Source organism: Coregonus lavaretus (genome assembly GCF_964263955.1).
Source record: "Coregonus lavaretus genome assembly, chromosome: 1".
Taxonomy (NCBI): domain Eukaryota; kingdom Metazoa; phylum Chordata; class Actinopteri; order Salmoniformes; family Salmonidae; genus Coregonus; species Coregonus lavaretus.
Genome location: NC_139988.1, coordinates 12,418,611 through 12,442,122, shown reverse-complemented (window position 1 = coordinate 12,442,122; position 23,512 = coordinate 12,418,611). Strand labels below are relative to the sequence as shown.

The following is a 23,512-nucleotide window of genomic DNA, read 5'->3' as shown; positions in this document are numbered from 1 at the left end:
GAGGATAGACATTTTGCTGTGTCCGACATGAAAGAATAATGTAATTCAATTGAAAAGTGATTAAATCAACAGTGTCACATTTTATTTTTTGCTTTAGTGTTTTCCTTTTATATAAATTCAATTTTTTTAATGATTCACTTACAATTGATTTAACAATTATGCTGATCGTTTTGACAGAAGGTTATGGAACAATACAACATACATAGCTTTGATGATATCAAGCCTCCAGAGATCATCAATATTCTCTCAGAATATATTTTTGTTATCATGTTGTCATACTGTGCCAGGGGAAAAAACATTTCAATCAGCTACTAGACACAGTGGTAGATCTGACTATGGGACCTTCAGAACGACCCAAATGGCACGCATACCTATAGTATCTACCAGGACTTATTGTAATATATTGTGTGTTTTAGTGTCAACAATGTATTCTGTGTGATGAAATATATTCTTTATTAGACTATGATGAGAAAAACAGAATCACTTGAAGGTGTTCTGATGCTTTACTGGCTCTGGGCATGATACTGAGTTGACCTGATGTGATGATGACCAAAATACATTATTTTCTAAATAAAAAAAGTAAATAAATTACAAACTGTTCTGGTCGCCTGCTTTCTCTAAATTACTATTTGGTGCATGTGTTAATATGATGATGATGATGATGATGATGATGGTGATGTTGGTGAATATGGTGATTATGAAGATGATTAACCTTTTGTTGCTGCAGGGACCCATCCTCCCCAATTAAGGTGCCACCAACCTCCTGTGATTTCCGCTAATTGCAGCTGTTTAGCTGGTTAAACAAAGGTTAGCCATGTGTTGGCAAAAATGAACTTCCACGTCAAGAAAGCTTAGCAGCAGCCGGTGGTACTGGTATTAGGTATTAGTTATTCTCCTCTTTTGTACAGTAGGTATGCAATTAGAATTTTGTTTTTGCTAGCAATATTCATAAAAACCTTGAAATAAAATACATATTTTTCCACTTATGTTTTTTTTTTTTTCTATGTATTTTCGCGGACCCGCTGCAGTATTTCACCTCAGGTTGAATACCCATGGTCTAACTTGATACAAATCTATTCCTTTGTGAGAGTCAGTAAATTGTGTACTGGCCCTTTAAACCGCGACAGGAGGTGGGCGAGGTGGTGAGCTCAGAGAAAGTAGTGGAAAGGACAGCTCCACAGATTCTCCATTATATTGGCCAGATTCTCTAGTGACCGCTCTGACAATGGAAAGAAATGTCTTCAAAAATGGAAGGCGGTCAGGAGACAAGATCAGGTGGGACCATTCTAGCCAATGAGAGGGCAGAAACGCGTGTGAACGACAGGCACAACTAAAATAAAATGTTTTTTTTCTCAAAGTTGCCGGGATGTCACGTGTCCTACTTATATCAGTACACTCGTAACAACCTAAATATTACGAAACTTATATTCGATCAAATAAGCCACACGGAGCAAATAAGCCATTACATTTTTTAGTTGACCAAATTCGACACCTCCACACAAAAACTCCTGGCTTCGGAGCGGAAACAAACGAAAAAACGCCACCTGTTGGAGAAAACAGATTTTGGGTCCAGTTGACGTTATCCCTCTCGCTTCGCCTCTTTCTCTCTGACTGTTCAGTGTGATGTGCGCCACAGCGCTGAAGACCGGACGGACGTAGGCTACATTAGGACTGTGGACCGATAACATAGCCTACCTTAATGTTGGGCTCGTGGGAAATGATGAAGTAGTCAGATTCAGAAACGATTTTAATGATATCGTATTCTGTAAAAGGACGGGATCCTTTGTCATTTAAAAGAGGTTGTGTCTTTAGCCTAATCCTGCTCTGTTCAGGGTGCGATTTTAAAATTCAACTTTATTTTATTCAATTTCCCAGTCTGGACTACCAGAAATCAAGGTAACATTTTGGGTATATTTGTAATTGTGTGATTTGAACTGCTGAGTATTGGCTTGATTACATTTGTCTTTATTACATTTTTTTTTATTTATTATTGAATTATTATTGACGATCATAACGCTTAAACATATTTCATACAACGTTCAAATAGCTTTACTATTGAATCAGGGGACAACGTTGGTAAAAGGAAAAAGAAGGATTTACATCTCATTTGAATGTAAAATATGTGTGTGGGACAATCTTAGCGACTTGCAGTCTCGTAGTGTAGGGGCAGTTAGCTGGCTGGTTCCTCTATATAGGAGAGCGCAGTTTACTGTGCGTTCAAAATTCACAACCATACAGGCTGTAACCATGATGTCTGTAACTCAATTCACCGCAGATGAAGACCTATTCAGTGTGTTTAAAAAGGTTAGTTTCGATAAGACCCCCATCATTACAACAATTGAACATCGCCTTGGGTGATCTGCCTGTCTGAAAGTTGTTGCCTGCCACTTGAAATCAATGACCTATTTGGTTAATGTGTGTATTGCTTAGGCCCATCTTTGTTACTTCTATTGTATCGTGTGCTGGCTGCATTAATTGAAGCTGAAAATATGTGACCAGTAAAGCTATTGTTGTGAGTTCTGCCATCCCGCGCCCGGCCGTTTCCACATGCTACAGCGCGGTATGGATACCATCGTGCTGTTTTGAAATCTTGGCAGGACAGATCTGACCGAGCGATGCAAGGAATTTGAGGGACTTTCCTCCTCTTTTCGATTCCTCCTCTTTTTGATGGACTAAATTTAGCATAAAAGAGGCTGTAAAGAGGCTTAAATGCAATGTTTATTTATTTGCGATTATGAAGTGGTTTACTGGGAGGAAAAACATAAAGGCTCCGAATAACTAGTTCCCTAATATTGTAGATAGAATGTCCTGTAGGACTTGATCTGAAAATAGCAGATGGGGTGTATTGCGTCAGTGCTCCAATAGGAAGACAGGTTACATTATCATTACTCTACATGGGAAAACATTGAGCATCATCATCCATCCCATGACATTTTAACATGATTAGAAGTATACTAAAGCTAACAAACTAGCCTGGAGTTATTCTGTCTGACAGTACTGAGTTGATGCTTGTGTTTACTATTATTAAAACCTTTCCCAGATTATCATCCTCCCTCCCATCTCTCTCTTCCCCCCGCTCTCTCTTTCCCCCTCTATAATATGCCATTTAGCAGACGCTTTTATCCAAAGCAACTTACAGTCATGTGTGCATACATTTTTACGTATGGGTGGTCCCGGGGATCAAACCCACTACCCTGGCGTTACAAGCGCCATGCTCTACCAATTGAGCTACAGAGGACCTCTATCCTCTCTCACCTCCCCTCTCTTTCACCCCCTCTTCCCTTGCCAAATGTTATATTTTCCAGTTCATTACCTCTGTGCCCTGAGCCTGTTATCATATTTGGCACACCACTCTTTCCTCAGTAGATGGGTGTCACTGTATTACATCATTTTTTGTTGTTGTAATTTAGCAGACGCTCTTATACAGAGCGACTTACAGTTAGTGAGTGCATACATTATTTTATTTTATTACATTATTTTTACCACAACCCTGGCATTGCAAACGCCATGCTCTACCAACTGAGCTACATCCCTGCCGGCCATTCCCTCCCCTACCCTGGACGACGCTGGGCCAATTGTGCACCGCCCCATGGGTCTCCCGGTCACAGCCGGCTACGACAGAGCCTGGATTCGAACCAGGATCTCTAGTGGCACAGCTAGCACTGCGATGCAGTGCCTTAGACTACTGTGCCACTCGGGAGGACGTATCACATCAGCCGAGTGATTTTGATTGGACCTGATGGATAATTACAGGAAGTGGTATTGTGTTGCATCTAGGCATTTGAGTCATGTATAGGCTAAGTACTGTAAACAGCATCAACCACTAGTAAAGCCTCTAACTTCCGCTAGGATTTCGATTTATTTTCTCAATACTTTTCTCAATTTTTTTTTCAAAGTTCAGTGATTATACCTCCCTTCTTGTAGCAAATGTTATTCTAAACAAAATTATTGAGACATGTTGAATATGAGCTTGGCTTTGTGTTGGGTTGCACTGCAGAGCAGACAGCCTCTGACCTTTGCCCTCAGATGTTGGGACTCTGACTGTGCTTTAATTGAAGTTTTGTGATTGGTGGTGTCTGGGGTCTCTAGGTAACCCTTCCCTACTCAGCCTTACTGGATTCTAAGGCCAGTGTTTGGCATTTAGCAGACAAAACTTTACCCTGTGACACCTGGAGAGGAGATGGACTTGGAAGAATGGGGAAACTGAAAGTGGTGCAGTGTGGGTGTTCTAGCTCACAGACGAACAGACCGGAGCTGGACGGGAGGAGGGATGTGCCTCTCCTGCCCTCGCAGGCTTTCTAGCTGAGCTTTAGGGAAAGAGATACTGCTGTTCACACTCCTCTCCCCATTTCTCTTTGTATCTCTCTCTGCTAACGAACCCCAACCCTGTCTATCACTCTCTTCCTCCCCCTGCTCTCCTCTCAGTTGGTGCACACTCCAGACCCCTCCTCAAATCTGTATAGTTTCAAAAGCCTCTCTGGGTCTCCCAGTGCTGCCAGCGATCATTCCTCACAATCTATTATCTGCCATCGGAGATGCTAGCTTCTTTATAGCTGCCTGGGGCCTGCTGCCTGCTGGTCTGTGTGTTGTGAAGGCAGAGGCTCCTGCTGGCTACACTACTCTGAGGTCATACTGCTGCAGACTGGAGGGAGGGAGTGAGGGAGGGAGTGAGTGAGGGAGGGAGTGAGGGAGGGAGGATTCAGACACATTGAAGACAGGCTGCTTCTCGTAAAAAACAGCTGACTTCAGGCGTATTTCACAGTCAGATTGTGTCGAATTGCCAAACAAATTCCCCAGCGATTCAACTGTGAGTTCAGTTAGTCGCAGGTCCTCAGGATGATTTTTAAGGCTGTACACCGATTCTCATTAGCTGCAACATTAGACCAATTTGACTAATGGTTTTCCGTGTTCAATTGTTTGTGTAGCCTATTTGTGTGGACTATGTAGTGTTCTTGTGTGCATCATGTGTGGACTATGTAGTGTTCTTGTGTGCATCATGTGTGGACTATGTAGTGTTCTTGTGTGCATCATGTGTGACTATGTAGTGTTCTTGTGTGCATCATGTGTGACTATGTAGTGTTCTTGTGTGCATCATGTGTGGACTATGTAGTGTTCTTGTGTGCATCATGTGTCGATCTGCCTGTAACCCCTCTAAAACAGGCAGGAAATGTAAATTGTTTGAGTTTGCTGCAGTCCACCTACCTCCCTCCCTCCCTATCTCCCTCCCTTCACCCCAGTAACTGCCTATAGGAGACTGGGTATGATTAGAGGAAGACTTGCCATTTGGGCCTGAAGGGTCCAGTTGCTTTTGCTACAGACTCTGCAGCCCATCAGAACCAATAGGTCTGGCCTCTGTCTAGGGCTCCCAATGTGATGTAGGCCTCTCTGTCTAGGGCTCCCAATGTGATGTAGGCCTCTCTGTCTAGGGCTCCCAATGTGATGTAGGCCTCTCTGTCTAGGGCTCCCAATGTGATGTAGGCCTCTCTGTCTAGGGCTCCCAATGTGATGTAGGCCCATAGGTCTCATAATCACAAATATGATTTAAATGGCCATTCAATCTTTTAACAATACATTTTAGTTATGCCATTTTATTATCCCGAGGTTGTTGGCTCAATCAGTCCTCGTGATGCAAGCCTTTGACCCACAGTTGAAAGTTCAACCCAGTGACCTTTATATCCACGCAGAACTCAAGACACATAAATCTAGAGATATTTTTATACACACGTTGGCTGGATTGGGTGTCAGTGGGTGACGAGGTCTAAACTCTCTTTGGTAATTCAATATGGATAATTCAACCTTTCTAAACCGTTGAAACCTTGTGTGACTTGAATAGCCAGTTTAGGCTATAGGCCCCTCAAATTCAAATCTGGACCTCGAATCCAGTTCTGCTGCTTTTGTTAATTCTTCCCCTCTAATCAATGACTGATTTAGACCTGGAACACAAGGTGGGTGCACTTTTAATTATCAGGTCGAACAGAAAACCAGCAGTACTCCGGACCTCCTAGGGTAAGATTTGAATACCCCAGCTATAGCCTTTAGTGTGTGTGTGCACACATTCTTGTGGTTGATAGCAGGTTACTCATCTTGGTTATTTTCCTTCCTGTTGATCTTGGACAGTACTGGAGTCCCAGAGAAGGGATATTGTGTCTGGCAAAATTACAGGAACTACCTTTCTCCTGAACGGGAAGCAGATGCCTTTTAACTTAGACACGTCTGGCTGAGGACATAAACTTCTCTGAACCCTTTTCAACATGGAAGTAAGAAGCAGTTTCACATTAAAATGGATGTCTTTATACTTTCTTGGGGTTTGAACTTTACCTGTTGAACTTTATAGTTTTTATGGGCCTTAGCTAACTTCGCATGCTGGAGTGTTGTCGAATGTTTCTGAAGTGGCCTGGACCCTGTTAGCTGATATTGTAGCTAGCTAACTCTGAAAGGCATCCGCATTTCAGCTCTTGTCGTCACTAGGTTGTAATCCTATGACCCTCCTCTGAGCTACCTACAGGGTTCTCCTGTTGATCTGTAACCCTAGTGGAGTGGGTTACAACCCCATCAAATGGCCTGGGCCTTAAAGGACAGTGTTTAGCCAGGTATAGGTAGGCTGATACTCAGTCAGAAGCTGGCTCTTCTTGCTGTGTTGAGATGCACCTGATACTGTACTGTGCATTCCAAAAGCATACCTGCGTTGGTTACTTTCCATACAATTTGACAAATGCAGAGATAAATAACCGGTTTGACTGTAAATGTATGCCTCTGTGGTTCACTCCAGGCTGATTTGTTCAGCTTCTCCTTGACAAGATGGATTTGTTCTACTGGTTGTAGCGTAGGGTTGGGCCGATGGATGATTAAATCGAATATTGTGATAGACTGTAGTGCAAGACTGTACTCGATTTGAACTCTACAAATCAAAACTGTGCAGTTTTATCAGTCTGTATCAATATGTTGAATATCAAGTCTAAGTTAATTAACTAGGCCTTTTTTTTCTCCCGCCATACTCACATTATTTAATGAGACTATCATAAATAAAAACAAAAATTGCACAGTCTAGAATGATCTAGTCATTACCGGCACAAAACGATTGTATCAGATATTGCGATATTTGGAGTAGCATATCATAGAGGTCTCCCCAAATTTCGCCCAACCCCACTGAAGCACTTTCAATCTTGTCTCATTTTGCACAAATAGCTTCTACAGTACAGTTTTTACCCTGAAACCTGGGTTTGAATGACAAGCGTTTAGAGAATGGACGTGGAGAAGCTGTGAAATTTCAGAAAATATTACCTGATAATACCTTCATTAGCATGTCTGAGCTCAAAATAAAATATTAGAAATCCTGTAATTTTCTCATGGTGAGTCACATTCCCAAGGCTCAGTCTGAGGCGTCATCAGTCGCTTTTCTCTTCAACACATCTAACAATGTTTTAGGGGAGTGTTTGTGTTCTCACGGTCTTTACAATATGTAAATTATGTTGCAGTGTTTACACTTTGTAGATATTGGATTGCAAGTTGAATTGTCCCTCCTTCTGGTCGGACTTAGTCATCTGTGTCTGCTTTGATAAAGGTCTCAATGGAGACATGGTTAACCATTAACCTTGATTGTATTAATTCCCTTCACCTCTGGCTCTGACACACTGCTTTGACTGGCCTAGTAGTTGGGCATTTGGGCAATACCGTAGACTAGACACTAGAGGAGTCCTATGTATTCAAAACAGACATTGTGCTGAGTGGTGTGCCATGTGCAGCTGGTCTGTCGGTCAGAGAGAGAGATGCTCTGGCCTGTTCACAGTTCAGTGGTTCTCCATTGTTCCCTCCCTCTGTTCCCTCCCTCCGTTCCCTCCCTCCGTTCTCTCCCTTTGCTCTGTATCTCTCAAGCCTAGGCTACGGCCGCTGGGGAAAGATGATGGCATTCCTCCTTTGGCTTCTCCTCTGTGCTAGCCTTGGCCACTCCATTAGAGAGCCGATCCATCCTGTGACTCCTAGACCACTGGGCTGGTCTATAGAAGTAACACAATACCCTGATATTCATATCTCTAATAGTCCTTTATCTGTCAGCAGTATCCTGGCCATGCTTTTTACTCTAGGTGAATAGAGGGTGTTCTGGGCTGGACTGGCCTGCCATGTCTACTGAGTCAGTTCTCAGAAGATGGCCCAATGTGCTGTGTGTGTGTCTGTATCCTGGGTGTGGAACCCTGTTAGGGTTTGGCTCCTGTCTCCCTTTACACTGAAAGCACTGCTTTGTTTCTTGTTGATTTGGGTCCATTGTGATCTGTGACGTTGTTGGTTCTTCAGTTCCGCTGGCTTGGTGCTATTCTAAGTCTATAGGGACAGACTGTGTGTGTGTGTGTGTGTGTGAACTGTGAGAGAAAGTGTGTGTTTGACGTTTTAGTCTGACTGTGAAGAATCACTCATCTACAAATACAGTGCCTTCAGAAAGTGTTCACACCCATTGACTTTTTCCACATTTTGTTGTGTTACAGTCTGAATTTAAAATTATTTTGTGTCTCTGGCCTACACACAATACCCCATAATGTCAAAGTGGAATTATGTTTATTTATTAAATAAGTCCAGCAGTAAAAATGTGCTTAACAAGTCACATAATAAGATGCATGGAATCACTCTGTGTGCAATAATAGTGTTTAACATGATTTTTGTATTGGTATTTATTAGGATCCCCACAAGGACTGAAATACATAAATGTAAAACATCACACATAGCCTACATATCAGTACACACACACAATATCTAGGTCTAATAAATAGTATAGTGGAAATTACAATACAGGATATATAAAAAAGCTGTGTCTCTTTACAGTCCCCTTTGTGCAGTAAGGTGTTCTTTTATCTGTTTAAAAAAATAAACTGGTTTTATTGCTAGCTTGAGTTACCTGGGGTGGCAGAGAGTTCCATGTAGTCATGGCTCTATTTAATACTGTGTGTTTCCCAGCCTCTGTTCTTAACCTGGGGACAGTGAACAGACCTCTGGTTGCATGTCTTGTGTTGTACCGATGACTGTCCAAACTGTGTGGTAACTGCTTGAACAGACAGTTTGGTACCTTCAACACATCAATACCTTGCACAAAGACCAATAGTGATGCAGTCAATCTCTTCTCAACTTTGAGCTATGAGAGACTGACATGCATGTTACTGACACTTTCCCTCCGTGTACATCTAAGTGCGATATGTGCTGCTTTGTTCTGGATCAACTGCAATTTACCTATGTCCTTCTCCTATGACCACACAGCTGGGCAGTAGTCCAGATGCGACAAAACTAGGGCCTGTAGGACCTGTCTGGTCGACTGAGGTGTCAAGAAGGCAGAGCAACGCCCTATCATGGACAGACCTCTTTCCATTTTAGCATCCATTGAGTCTATGTTTTGACCATGACAGCTTGCTATCTAGGGTGACACGAGCAGTTTAGTCTCCTCAACTTGCTCAATAGGCACATTATTCAACAATAGATCTAAACTAGGTTTAGCGTTGAGCGAGTGATTTGTCCCAAAAAGTATGCTTTTCGTTTTTTTTTATATATAGCACCAGCCTATTGCTAGTTACCCATTCTAAAACTAACTGGAGCTCTATGTTAAGGGTGTCAGTTATTTATTTTACTGTTGCAGCCGACGTGTATACTGTTGAGTCGTCAGCGTACATAGACACACAGGCTTTATTCAAGGTCAGTGGAAGGTTGTTAGTGAAAACAATAATGGCCCTAGCCAGCTACCCTGCGGTACACCACACTAAAATTAATTTGAATGATAGAGGCTTCCATTAACAAAACCCCTCTGTGTTCTATTAGATACAGTTGAAGTCGGAAAAAGTACGTTCATCTCTAGGAGACAGAACGCGTCTCCTTCCTGAGCGGTATGACGGCTGCGTGGTCCCATGGTGCAGCGCTCTCTAAGCGACTTACATCCTCCTCTAGCAGATGTGTCCTATTCCCCCATCCTCCTCTAGCAGATGTGTCCTATTCCCCCATCCTCCTCTAGCAGATGTGTCCTATTCCCCCATCCTCCTCTAGCAGATGTGTCCTATTCCCCCATCCTCCCCTAGCAGATGTGTCCTATTCCCCCATCCTCCCCTAGCAGATGTGTCCTATTCCCCCATCCTCCCCTAGCAGATGTGTCCTATTCCCCCATCCTCCTCTAGCAGATGTGTCCTATTCCCCCATCCTCCCCTAGCAGATGTGTCCTATTCCCCCATCCTCCCCTAGCAGATGTGTCCTATTCCCCCATCCTCCTCTAGCAGATGTGTCCTATTCCCCCATCCTCCTCTAGCAGATGTGTCCTATTCCCCCATCCTCCTCTAGCAGATGTGTCCTATTCCCCCATCCTCCTCTAGCAGATGTGTCCTATTCCCCCATCCTCCTCTAGCAGATGTGTCCTATTCCCCCATCCTCCTCTAGCAGATGTGTCCTATTCCCCCATCCTCCTCTAGCAGATGTGTCTTAATTCCCCCATCCTCCTCTAGCAGATGTGTCTTATTCCCCCATCCTCCTCTAGCAGATGTGTCTTATTCCCCCATCCTCCCCTAGCAATGTGTCCTCCCCAAGCAAATGCCCTGAACTGGGCCTTCCTGTAAAGTCACTGGGAAGGAGACACACACACACAAACCGAATCAGTCAGCCGTGAAAAGACACCAGTCAGTGTATCCTGCTAAATTTAGCAGGGATGTAATCAACCTAAAGATGCGTGTTACGGTGCAGTGTTGTGTTTGTCCCAGCCTCTCACTCAGACAGCCTATTTAATGTGATGTGTTTTTCAGCTTGTCAAACTGCTGTGAATCTGTATTATGACTGTAGTAAAGAGTGGTCCTCTGTAGCTTAGCTGGTAGAGCACGGTGCTTGTAACGCCAGGGTAGTGGGTTCGATCCCCGGGACCACCCATACACAAAAATGTATGCACGCATGAATGTAAGTCGCTTTGGATAAAAGCGTCTGCTAAATGGCATATTATTATTATGTTTCAGAGGCTGTGTGAGTAGAGATATGTTTGAGAGGCTGTGTGAGTAGAGATGTTTGAGAAGCTGTGTGTGTAGAGAGATGTTTGAGAGGCTGTGTGTGTGGTCTTTGTGGGTATAAGGTTTTGTTGACTACTGGTGGTGTTGTAGAAGAGAGCACCATGCTGTTTATTATCTCATCTAGTCAATTAGAGAGCGCTGCTCAGTCGGAGCTCCCTACCCTGTGACTTCCACTGTAACTGTGTGTGTTTATCAGCAGTAACTGCTGCGTTGGCTGAACCGATTCTGCCCTGTCCTACGCTGGTATCTGCTAATCTTTCTGGTGATTTGACACATTCTCTCCAGCTGCCGCTCCGCTCACTCTGTGGGGTACAGATAGGCAGAGCAATCATGGGTCAGCACTCTGTTTGCACATGGCTCTCCCATTTGGAGGGAAAAATTTTATTGCCATTTAGAATGTTGAAAATTAGCTCCAATCAATGTTCCATTGTCCAGTAATATTGTAGGCACAAAGTACGCCTATGGTTTAGGGAAATGGGACATTTGTCATGACGGTCCTGTTCCTACTACAGGAGTGAATGGAAACTGTAGCCTAATTCTGGCAATGGTATGGGCATCTGTTCTAATGTAATGAGGTTTGGGTTCCAGCCTCTCCTTTCATATAAAATGATCCTCAACAGAACCTCTCTCCATCAGTTGTGGAGCAGCTGTTAGCCTGTTGTGTTGAGCCTGGCCTGTATTCTCCTGGCTGCTGCTGGGGGGGAGGGAGAGGTTCACTGATTAATCACACACACACACACACACACACACACAATCCCCCTCTGTGCCTCTCTGTAGAGGCTAATGACAGTTTGAAAATGCTGTTATGAGGGTGTGTTTCTTTTTGGTGCCCCATCCATGTCTTTCCTTTAGAAAGTCCCTGTTATTCCACAAGGGAAGGGCAGGGTAGTTAGCAGAGCTGTGGTGGGGAGATAACAAGAGATGAACCACAACAAACCAACCATGAGTTAAATGAGATGATTTGGAGCCTGACGCAGGGGGGAAATTGATATTGTGGAGGGTAGGGGTGTTTTTGGTCAAGAGGGAGAGAGCTCTCACACAGAGTAGAGCAACACACTGCTGGCTGGTTGAGGCATGATGGCTGGTTGAGGAATGCTGGCTGGTGGTTGGTTGAGGCATGCTGGCTGGTGGCTGGTTGAGGCATGCTGGCTGGTGGCTGGTTGAGGGATGCTGGCTGGTTGAGGCATGCTGGCTGGTGGCTGGTTGAGGGATGCTGTCTGGCTGAGGGATGCTGTCTGGTTGAGGCATGCTGGCTTTATGTTCCCTTGTTAAACATACTCCACTTAATCCTCCTGGGTATTGTGTGTGTGTGTGTGTGTGTGTGTGTGTGTGTGTGTGTGTGTGTGTGTGTGTGTGTGTGTGTGTGTGTGTGTGTGTGTGTGTGTGTGTGTGTGAGGCCTGTTCGGTGGGTCACATACCGTTCCTGCTGAGGTGGGTCTATTTACCCAGTCAGCTGTCCTACATCACTTCACCATGCTGTGCACTAACCTCCTGTATTAATCAGGTAGCCCACAGCCCACACAGACAGGGATAATGTATGAATCAGGTAGCCCACAGTCCACACATAGACATGGATAATTTATTAATCAGGTAGCCCACAACCCACACAGAGTCAGGGATAATGTATTAATCAGGTAGCCCACACAGACAGGGATAATGTATCAATCAGGTAGCCCACACAGGCAGGGATAATGTATTAATCAGGTAGCCCACACCGACAGGGATAATGTATTAATAAGGTAGCCCACACAGCCAGGGATAATGTATTAATAAGGTAGCCCACAGCGCACAAAGACAGGGATAATGTATTAATCGGGTAGCCCACCGCCCACACAGACTGGGATAATGTATTAATCAGGTAGCCCACACAGACAGGGATAATGTATTAATCAGGTAGCCCGCACAGACAGGGATAATGTATTAATCAGGTAGGCCACAAACCACACAGACAGGGATAATGTATTAATCAGGTAGCCCACAGCCCGCACAGACAGGGATAATGTATTAATCAGGTAGCCCACACAGACAGGGATAATGTATTAATCAGGTAGCCCACACAGACAGGTATAATGTATTAATCAGGTAGCCCACAACCCACACAGACAGGGATAATGTATTAATCAGGTAGCCCACAGCCCGCACAGACAGGGATAATGTATTAATCAGGTAGCCCACACAGACAGGGACAATGATAGTGTTACTATATCTCCCTCTTGCCGTCATCCTGACGCCATGCTGAAGGCTGAAGGTGTGTTGAGTGTTTGGGAGTTGCCTCATGTTACCTCACAGGCTATTGACCTGTCATCAGGGTCAGGATAGCCATGTCTTTTACAGCTCTCACTGTTGATACTTAGCCGGAACATAGCCAATACAGATGTAATTGTTTTTAAACCAATGCGTATCATGACCTGTTCAAACTTTGAGCTATTTCCACTTAATCCTCCTGGGTATTGTGTGTGTGTGTGTGTGTGTGTGTGTGTGAGGCCTGTTCGGTGGGTCACGTACCGTTCCTGCTGAGGTGGGTCTATTTACCCAGTCAGCTGTCCTACATCACTTCACCATGCTGTGCACTAACCTCCTGTATTAATCAGGTAGCCCACAGCCCACACAGACAGGGATAATTTATTAATCAGGTAGCCCACAACCCACACAGAGTCAGGGATAATGTATTAATCAGGTAGCCCACACAGACAGGGATAATGTATCAATCAGGTAGCCCACACAGGCAGGGATAATGTATTAATCAGGTAGCCCACACCGACAGGGATAATGTATTAATAAGGTAGCCCACACAGCCAGGGATAATGTATTAATAAGGTAGCCCACACAGACAGGGATAATGTATTAATCAGGTAGCCCACCTCCCACACAGACTGGGATAATGTATTAATCAGGTAGCCCACACAGACAGGGATAATGTATTAATCAGGTAGCCCACACAGACAGGGATAATGTATTAATCAGGTAACCCACAACCCACACAGACAGGGATAATGTATTAATCAGGTAGCCCACAGCCCGCACAGACAGGGATAATGTATTAATCAGGTAGTCCACACAGACAGGTATAATGTATTCATCAGGTAGCCCACAACCCACACAGACAGGGATAATGTATTAATCAGGTAGCCCACAGCCCGCACAGACAGGGATAATGTATTAATAAGGTAGCCCACACAGACAGGGACAATGATAGTGTTACTATATCTCCCTCTTGCCGTCATCCTGACGCCATGCTGAAGGCTGAAGGTGTGTTGAGTGTTTGGGAGTTGCCTCATGTTACCTCACAGGCTATTGACCTGTCATCAGGGTCAGGATAGCCATGTCTTTTACAGCTCTCACTGTTGATACTTAGCCGGAACATAGCCAATACAGATGTAATTGTTTTTATACCAATGCGTATCATGACCTGTTCAAACTTTGAGCTATTTCAACGTTTTTCTCACTTATTCTGTGACGTGAACACATTGAGCGAGCGTTGCTGTGGACTACCATTATTGTGGACCACCCCATAGGGGATTGACCCAAGACCTCCCACTATATAATAATAAAATAATAATAATAATAATAATATGCCATTTAGCAGACCCTTTTATCCAAAGCGACTTACAGTCGTGCGTGCATACATTTTTGTGTATGGGTGGTCCCGGGGATCGAACCCACTACCTTGTCGTTACAAGCGCCGTGCTCTACCAGCTGAGCTACAGAGGACCGCATATATGTTATGTACTGTAGTTATTCACACAGTGTGTTTGCTGATAGTTAGACGCTTCAGTGTGGACCAGGAGCTGACAACACCATTTCACAATATAGGGAGGGGTATCTCTCCATTTCTCTTTCTCTCTCCTTCCGTAGTGCTTTCTCGCTCTCATTAGTCATATGAAGGCCGCCCCATCAGATAACATACCAACCCATTGGTTATGAAGAGAAACTGGAACAACGGGTTATGTTGACTATGACAAGTATTTCTGTACATGTGACACTGAGCAGTGGGTTAGCCTGCGTCCAGAATGACTGTTCTGTTTACATGGCCATTATCAGATTATACTTGATATGATATAGACATCATTCTACAACGCTGCCTACGTACATCACCCTGAATTCACCTTATATAGGATATGGTTGGACATTTCCTGGAAATTGGATGGTTTTTATTTAACTTGCAAGACGGAATAGGTCTATGCATCAAAACATGAAGATACTTAACCTGTAGTGTAAGATGCAGGGTTTTAGTCCAGGGCCTGGTGAAGAGATGAGAGGAGAGGAGGAGGTCATGAGTTCACACTGTGCTCAGAGTAGAGGATGGTGGGTAAATAAGTTAGGCATGGATGCAGTGTTGTGACGTGTGAGTTGAAGGGGGTGGGAATGAGTTCACAGTGAGACGTTTCTCAAGGTGTGTGAACAATGGGGGAGGGATGGGGGATTAGTTAAACAAAATAGGGATGCTCTCATTGGTTAAATGGATTAGTCTAGTTGTAGTGTTTCACTCTAATAGTAAGAATGTGGCAAAGGAATACATGGACATGTCTTTTGGAATATAGAGAGGCTTTTTTTAGGATAACACAATTATGAACTCGCAGGCTTGAGTGTACAAGCTTTAGGTGGAAAGTTTATAACAGGGTTTAAGCCTTCACAGTGGAATGATTCTCCTCCGGTAACCTGGTTCATCCAGACACTACCAGCACCATGCAACACATGAACACATGAACAGAACAAGGCACCATCCAGATGTGATAATAACATGGGTAATGTAATATTCCGTGTCTAACAGAATTATACTGTACTCCCTGTTCACCCATGACTGCGTGGCCAAGCACGACTCCAACACCATTAAGTTTGCTCGGCCTCCGACCGCAAGGCACTACAGAGGGTAGTGCGTACAGCCCAGTACATCACTGGGGCCAAGCTTCCTGCCATCCAGGACCTATATACCAGGCGGTGTCAGAGGAAGGCCCTAAAAATTGGCAAAGACTCCAGCACCCTACTCATAGACTTTTCTCTGATACTGCATGGCACGCGGTACCGGAGTGCCAAGTCTCGGTCCAAAAGGCGTCTTAACAGCTTCTATCCCCAAGACATAAGACTGCTGAACAGCTAATCCAATAGTTACCCGGACTATTTGCATTGACCGCCCCCACCCTCCCCCCCTTTGTTTTTACACTGCTGCTACTCACTGTTTATTATCTATGCATAGTCACTTTACCCCTACCTACATGTACATATTACCTCGACTAACTTGTACCCCCGCACATTGACTCGGTACCGGTACCCCCTGTATATAGCCTCATTATTGTTATTTTATTGTTGCTCTTTTATTTTTTTACTTTAGTTTATTTAGTAAATATTTTCTTAACTGCATTGTTGGTTAAGGGCTTGTAAGTAAGTATATCACGGTTAGGTTTACACCTGTTGTATTCGGCGCATGTGACAACATTTTTTGATTTGATTTGAAATAGAGTTACACGAACATGGCTGACACATATTGGGAACATGTAGTATGAGTGATGGTTGTGGAATACTGAAAGGAAACTTTTGTTGTTGATATAGAGCTGGCAACTTATGGCGCAAGGATGTCAACTGTTTATTTCTTTATCTTATTAACAGTTAACAGCCTATAACATTATTAATGTAAATTAAAATGTGACTATGCCAGGTTAGAATTGAATATCTAACTGGGCATACAGTATGTTCCAGTGACTCTGCAGTTGCGTAAGGTCCACTAACTCTATTCATATTACACCACCAGTAACCTCCCTTCCGCCTAGTGAATATGTCACGTTCTCGCTCTGTCTTTCCTTTGAAAAATTAAAAGGATCCCAAAATAAAACTATGGTTGTGGACTGCAGTGTGTGCTTGTTTCTCTCCTAGGTGGTCTAACTGTGAAAGGAAGGAGCGATGGAGTATTGACTTGACTTGGGTACATGGATTACATTTCCAAAACCTCTTATGTGTGTGCATCCTCTGAGGAAGAGAGGGTTTGAAGAGCGTAATCTGTTTGGAACATGATTGGAACATAGTTGGAGGATTGTGGTTTGTGAACCAGGGGGATTATCAGAGTAAGAGGTCGATGGGGATGTGCCTGATTCACAGTATAGCGACAAGCCTAGCTGTACTGGGCTGGCCACGTTACCAGGCACTAAAATGTTTTGCCCACCACGTCTCGCTTGAGGCCCCCAAAAGGCTAGAGCCGGCCCTGCACGTTATGCATCCACCACAGTTCCTGGAACCATGCTATGAGGAGAAAATATCCTCTCTCTGTTGGTGCCCTGGGGCTGAGGGTGACATAAGATGCTGTTAATCATTCATAGACCTTGCTGCCAGTTGGATCTGGTGTCATGTGACGCTTTGAGTGCTTAAAGTTTGTTACACAAAGACACCATCGCTGGCTAGGCTAATGCTTTGGCATGATGCTCAGATTCAAACACAGATTGCAAAATCCTATTAATAATATAATATATTATATATATCCTATTAACTCTCTCATCTCTACCCATTTAAGTAGTTGCTGAAAATTATTTGAAGTTAAACACAGATTTGTGATGTTATGTGCGTTTCTTTAAGTCTGGAGTGTAGCTGTGGAATGCTAGCAAGCATGGGCTGCGTGGCCTTCTCGACTAGTCCAGCTGTGAGCAGCATTTGAAAGATTACCGTGATGGAATCCAGCCCCCAGCTGTGTTCTTAGAACCACTGTATATGTGTGTGTAGAGCAGCATATTATGGGCCATACAAATCAGTGGATTCCCCAGTGACTACTCATACCCACGCATGACGTCCTAGGCAAAGAAGCAAATGCCTTTCATTTTTAGTAATATGTTTCTAGCTGTCTAGACTTTGCACTGACGTGAAACGGTGCTCAACATAAACTGTAGGGCCAGGACGATACCAGTATCGTGATACTCATTAGGAAACAAAACACCAAGCGGATTTAACTTCTTTAGGAAAACAGCCCTTATGTTGGAAACAAACATCATTATGTTGTCATCCAGAGTCACATTTATTTATTTGCAAAGCTATATCACACAATATTTTACATACAGCAGGTTTTTTAAAGGACCAAAGAGACCCTTTACTCAGTACTTTGTTGAAGCACCTTTGGCAGCGATTACAGCCTCGAGTCTTCTTAGGTATGACGCTACAAGCTTGGCACACCTGTATTTGGGGAGTTCCTCCCATTCTTCTCTGCAGATCCTCTCAAGCTCTGTCAGGTTGGATGGGGAGCGTCGCTACACAGCTATTTTCAGGTCTCTTTTTAGAGATGTTAGATAGGGTTCGAGTCCGGGCACTGGCTGGGTCAGTCAAGGACATTCAGAGACTTGTCCCGAAGCCACTCCTGCGTTGTCTTGGCTGTGTGCTTAGGGTCGTTGTCCTGTTGGAAGGTGAACCTCCGTCCCAGTCTGAGGTCCTGAGGTCTCTGGAGCAGGTTTTTATCAAGGATCTCTCTGTACTTTGCTCCGTTCATCTTTCCCTCGATCCTGACTAGTCTCCCAGTCCCACCACTGGAAAACATCCCTACAGCATGATGCTGCCACCACCATGCTTCACCATAGGGATGGTGCCAGGTCTCCTCCAGATGTGACGCTTGGCATTTAGGCCAAATAGTTCAATCTTGGTTTCATCAGACCAGAGAATCTTGTTTCTCCTGGTCTGAGAGTCCTTTAGGTGCCTTTTGGCAAACTCCAAGCGGGCTGTCATGTGCCTTTTACTGAGGAGTGGCTTCCATCTGGCCACTACCATAAAGGCCTGAGTGCTGCAGAGATGATTGTCCTTCTGGAAGGTTCTCCCGTCTCCACAGAGGAACTCTGGAGCTCTTTCAGAGTGACCATCGGGTTCTTGGTCACCTCCCTGACCAAGGCCCTTCTCCCCCGATTGCTTAGTTTGGCCGGGCCTTAGACTGGGGGGTGAGTCTCATAGCAAAGGGTCTGCATACTTATGTAAATAAGGTATTTCTGTTCTTTATTTTAATACATTTGCAAAAATGTCTAAAAACCTGTTTTCGCTTTGTCGTTATGGGGTATTGTGTGTAGATTGAGAAAAAATACATTTAATCAATTTTAGAATAAGGCTGTAATGTAACTGTGGAAAAGGTCAAGGGGTCTGAATACTTTCCAACTGCACTGTAGTGTAGCTTCGTATAGCTTGCATGATTTATGTTTACGTTAACTCATACAAATTTAGAATCTTAATTTGAGCCAGTCTCCTACTGCAGGAAAATAATCCTGCAGCACCAGGAAATGTGAATTATTATGTGAATTATAATTAATGTACATTTTTGTAGGGGTTGATACATTTTCCATTAAGGCAAATCAAGTCAGAATATTCAAAGTGGAAATTACAAACTTTTGACACCTTTTTAAAACTAAAATACACTACAAATGTTAATTTCCTGTGCTGCAGGAAAATTCTCAGCAACAAAAGAGTGATCAAATGAAGATGTTTGTACCATGTTGTGCTGCTACCATATTGTGCTGCTGCCATGTTGTTGTCATGTTGTGTTGCTACCATGCTGCGTTGTTGTCACGGTTTCGGCCGAGGCTGCTCCTCCTCCTTGTTCGGGCAGGTTTCGGCGGTCGTCGTCCCCGGAGTACTAGCTGCCACCGATCTATGTTTCATGTTCGTTTGGTTTTGTCTTGATGTTGTACACCTGTGTCTAGTTAGTCCTCGTTAGTGTCCTATTTAGTTCTCGTTGTGTGTGTTTGGTGTTGTGTGTGATTGCTCTTCTGTTTTGGTGTTCTGAGCTACGTACTTCCCTCCGTTGTTTGGAGAGGTTTTCGCACATGTTTGTGCGCCTTTTGTTTGACGCCTGTGTGCGCCGTTATTTCGCCTCCGGGCTTATTGTGCTCGTTTACTACGTGAATATTTCACTAAAGTCTTTTGGACTTAGCTTCTGCGTCCTGCGCTTGATTCCTGCACCACACCCACCTTCAGCACCCCTGACAGAATCACACACCTTTAATAATGGAATCAGCAGGAGCAACAATCACACCTGAGTCGCTGGAGGAGCATGTCCGCGGCCAGGATGACCAGCTACGACAACTGGGGACCGCTCTACAGGACGTCATCAACACCCTGCACCGATGGGAGTCCAGAGGGGTACCCACACCTCCACCTACCCTGCCACCCCATCGGCCGGTCCACCAGTCCCAGGTCCGGAACCCAGTGGGATTCGGCTCTCGCTCCCGAGGGCGTATGACGGAACAGCTGCCGGGTGTCAGGGGTTCCTCCTGCAGGTGGAGCTCTACCTGGCCACTGTACACCCGGTGCCCTCGGGACACGAGAGCGTTTCCGCCCTCATCTCCTGTCTCACGGGCAAGGCGTTGGAATGGGCCAACGCCGAGTGGAGGAGGAAGGACGCCACCACCATCTCCTACGCCGAGTTCTCCCGTCGCTTCAAGGCCGTGTTCGACCATCCACCTGAGGGCAAAGCGGCGGGGGAGCGTCTAGTCCACCTGAGACAGGGGAGGAGGAGCGCACAGGCGTTCGCGCTGGAGTTCCGGACTCTAGCGGCAGACGCAGGGTGGAATGAACGGGCCCTCATCGACCATTTTCGATGTAGCCTACAGGAGGACGTTCAACGTGAGTTGGCCTGCAGGGATACCAATTTCACCTTCGACCAGTTGGTCGATATGTCCATCCGTCTGGACACCCTGCTGGCCACCCGTGGACGTCCCGAGTGGGGTCCGTCCATTCCACCCTCCGGCACCTCCGAGCCGAGCACTATGGAGCTCAGGGGTGCTGGCGCTAGAGGAAGGAGGAGGCCGAGGGGGCCTGTCCCCTGCACCAAGTGCGGTCGTGGAGGGCACACTGCGGCCAGGTGCTGGGGAGGGTTCCCCGAGGGAGGAGACAACAGGCCACGCACTGGGGAGCCCTCCCAGGTGAGTAGACGCCCCACTTACCCAGAGCTCTCTGTTGCGCACTTTTGTATACCTGTTTGTTTTCCACAGGTTGCACCTCATTCCCAGCATAAGGCGCTAGTAGATTCAGGCGCAGCTGGGAATTTTGTTGATCGGAAGTTTTGTTTAGATTTAGGGATCCCTCTCCTACCTGTTGACAAACCTTTTCCCGTTCATGCTTTAGATAGCCGCCCGTTGGGGTCGGGGTTGATTAGGGAAGTCACAGCGCCACTTAGGATGTGTGCGCAGAGGGGTCATGAAGAGACTATACAGTTGTATCTGATCGACTCTCCTGCGTACCCGGTGGTGCTGGGAATTCCCTGGTTAAGCACCCATAACCCTGCTATTTCGTGGCAACAGAGGGCTCTCAATGGGTGGTCTGCTCAGTGTGAGGGGCGATGTCTGGGTATTTCCGTAGGGGCGACTTCGGTGGAGAGTCCAAACCAAGTGCCCGCACTGCACATTCCGCCTGAATATGGGGATTTAGCTCTCGTGTTTAGTAAAGCTAGGGCGACGCAGTTGCCTCCTCATAGACAGGGGGATTGTGCGATTGATCTCCAGGCAGGAGCAGCGCTCCCACGGAGCCACGTGTATCCTTTGTCTCAAGAAGAGAGAAAAGCTATGGAAACTTACATAGCCGAATCTTTGAGACAGGGATACATACGGCCCTCCACTTCTCCCGCCTCCTCGAGCTTCTTTTTTGTGAAGAAAAAGGATGGAGGGTTGCGCCCGTGCATCGATTACCGTGGTCTCAATCAGATTACTGTGAAATACAGTTATCCACTCCCTCTGATTGCGACCATGACGGAGTCATTGCATGGAGCGCGGTTTTTCACAAAACTGGATCTCAGGAGCGCGTATAACTTGGTGCGCATTAGGGAGGGCGACAAATGGAAAACAGCGTTTAGTACCACGTCAGGTCATTTCGAGTATCTGGTCATGCCATATGGGTTGATGAATGCTCCATCAGTCTTCCAATCCTTCGTAGATGACATTTTCCGGGATATGCAGGGGCAAGGGGTGGTCGTGTACATTGATGACATTCTAGTGTACTCGTCTACCCGAGCCGAGCATATAGCCCTGGTGCGTCGTGTATTGAGGAGGCTGTTGGAGCACGACCTATATGTCAAGGCAGAGAAATGTCTGTTTTTCCAGGAGTCGGTCTCCTTTTTGGGTTATCAGTTGTCCGCGTCAGGGTTGAGAATGGAGGTGGATCGTGTGTCCGCTGTGCGTAATTGGCAAACCCCAACCACTGTCAAAGAGGTGCAGCAGTTCTTGGGCTTTGCGAATTACTACCGGAGGTTTATCCGGGGTTTTGGACAGGTGGCAGCTCCCATCACGTCCCTTCTGAAAGGGGCTCCGGTGCGCCTGCAGTGGTCAGCTGATGCGGACAGGGCCTTTAGGAGACTGAAGGACCTGTTTACGTCGGCTCCGGTGCTGGCGCATCCGGACCCCGCATTACCCTTTCAGGTCGAGGTGGACGCGTCTGAGGCCGGTATAGGGGCCGTTCTCTCTCAACGGTCCGGCACGCCACCTAAACTCCGCCCCTGTGCTTTTTACTCTAAAAAGCTCAGCCCGGCGGAGCGTAATTATGACGTCGGGGACAGGGAGCTGTTAGCTGTAGTTCAGGCCCTTAAGGTGTGGAGGCATTGGCTTGAGGGGGCTCAACACCCTTTCCTCATTTTGACTGACCATCGGAACCTGGAGTACATCCGGGCAGCGAGGAGACTGAACCCTCGCCAGGCTCGATGGAGTATGTTTCTCACCAGGTTCGTATTTAAAATCACGTACATCCCTGGGTCCCAGAATGGTAAGGCAGATGCGCTGTCCCGGCGGTATGACACGGAGGAGAGGTCCGTTGAGCCTACCCCCATACTACCGGAGTCTTGTCTTGTGGCACCGGTGGTGTGGGAGGTCGATGCCGAAATCGAGCGAGCGTAAGGTACCGACCCCAGCCCTCCACAGTGTCCTGAGGGTCGGAAGTACGTTCCGCTCGAGATTCGGGATCGACTCATTTACTGGGCTCACACGTCACCCTCCTCTGGACATCCGGGTATTGGCCGGACAGTGCATTGTCTTAGAACTAAATACTGGTGGCCCACGTTAGCCAGGGATGTGAGGGTTTATGTCTCCTCCTGCTCGGTGTGCGCCCAGTGTAAGGCGCCCAGACACCTGCCCAGGGGTAAGTTACAACCCCTGCCCGTTCCACAACGACCATGGTCCCACCTCTCGGTGGATTTTGTGACAGACCTTCCCCTCTCTCAGGGGAATACCACCATCCTGGTCGTTGTGGACCGGTTCTCTAAGGCCTGTCGTCTTCTCCCTATGTCGGGTCTTCCTACTGCCCTACAAACCGCAGAGGCCCTATTTACCCACGTCTTCCGGCATTACGGGTACCCGAGGATATAGTGTCTGATCGAGGCCCCCAGTTTACCTCCCGAGTATGGAGAGCGTTCATAGAGCGTTTGGGGGTCTCGGTGAGCCTTACCTCAGGGTACCACCCGGAGAGTAACGGGCAGGTAGAACGAGTCAACCAGGATGTGGGTAGGTTTCTGAGGTCGTATTGCCAGGACCGGCCTGAGGAGTGGGCTCGGTACATTCCCTGGGCCG

The 23,512-nt window shown here is 46.0% G+C and overlaps 1 protein-coding gene across 1 annotated transcript in view; it reads left to right on the top strand.

The window, feature by feature from the left end:
* The first annotated feature begins 1,667 nt into the window (after nucleotides 1-1,667).
* LOC311136154 (cdc42 effector protein 4-like) overlaps nucleotides 1,668-23,512 on the top strand; it is a 32,925-nt gene continuing 11,080 nt past the window's right edge. Inside the window, exon 1 of the mRNA XM_084170245.1 lies at nucleotides 1,668-1,896. The gene's annotated coding sequence lies outside the window, so the exon portion shown is untranslated. The remainder of the gene's footprint in view (nucleotides 1,897-23,512) is intronic.